The following is a 995-nucleotide window of genomic DNA, read 5'->3' as shown; positions in this document are numbered from 1 at the left end:
GCGGCCCCCGTCAGCATCATCCTGCGGGGGATCCATGACCTGGCGCTGAAGCTCCAGGAGATCCACCATGCGGGCTACGCCCACAACGACCTCAAGTCGGACAACGTGATCCTGGAAGCGAGTGCCGACGGCCTCCACGTCCGGGCGCGAGTGATCGACCTCGGCCTGTGCACGCGGCTCGGCGAGTGCCCCGGCTTCCAAGGAAAACCCGAGGCCCATCGCCATCTCGCCCCAGAACTCCTCGAGATGGGCGTGGCCACCGTCAAGTCGGAGCTGTTCTCCCTCGGATTTATCCTGTGCATGGCCCTTCGGAGGTATGCCAGCTCCTTCCCCGAGGACTTCGAGCTGCTCCACCTGGCGCGAGCCATGACATCCCCGACCCCACTGGCGCCCGCCCTTCCAAGATGTGCCTCGAAAATCCTTGCCGACAACCTCGATATCCCACGGCAGGAGTGACGTCCGGCGCCCGGGGAAGTAGGCCGGCTCAGCGAACGATTTTTTTCCTTTTGGCATCTCCCTTGTCCCGGCGATGAATGTCTTTGAGGAAGTTTGTTTCGTCTTTATTGTAGTGCCCAGAACAAAGAAAAAAAAAAAAAATATATATATATATACATATAAAGTGTTTGTGTGTGTGTGTGTGTGTGTGTGTGTGTGTGTGTGTGTGTGTGTGTGTGTGTGTGTGTGTGTGTGTGTGTGTGTGTGTGTGTTGTGTGTGTGTGTGTGTTGCGTGTGTGTTTGTTTGTTCAACAGCCATTTATTACATTGCAGGATCTAGGCCTCTCCCAGTTTATTTATTGAGAGGTCATTTGACCTGTTTGGATGCCCTAATCAACCGCGTTTAGCGCGTTAATACTTGTGCCCCGGCGGTGACTTCCCCTACGACGCCTACGTTTGATTTCTTATGACGATATCCATTTGACAATCGCGGCAGTTATACATATAGAGGGCGGTGGGGGGCAAAAGAACAATACTCCATTAATAGAACAGGACACACA

The 995-nt window shown here is 53.9% G+C and overlaps 1 pseudogene; it reads left to right on the top strand.

Moving 5' to 3' along the window:
* Window positions 1–597, top strand: part of LOC119575909 — a 2,773-nt pseudogene extending 2,176 nt beyond the window's left edge.
* Window positions 598–995: the final 398 nt, after the last annotated feature.

The sequence above is a fragment of the Penaeus monodon genome, chromosome 8 (genome assembly GCF_015228065.2).
Source record: "Penaeus monodon isolate SGIC_2016 chromosome 8, NSTDA_Pmon_1, whole genome shotgun sequence".
Classification (NCBI taxonomy): Eukaryota; Metazoa; Arthropoda; class Malacostraca; order Decapoda; family Penaeidae; genus Penaeus; species Penaeus monodon.
The sequence above is the reverse complement of the archived record's forward strand: the minus strand, read 5'-3'. Positions and strand labels throughout refer to the sequence as shown.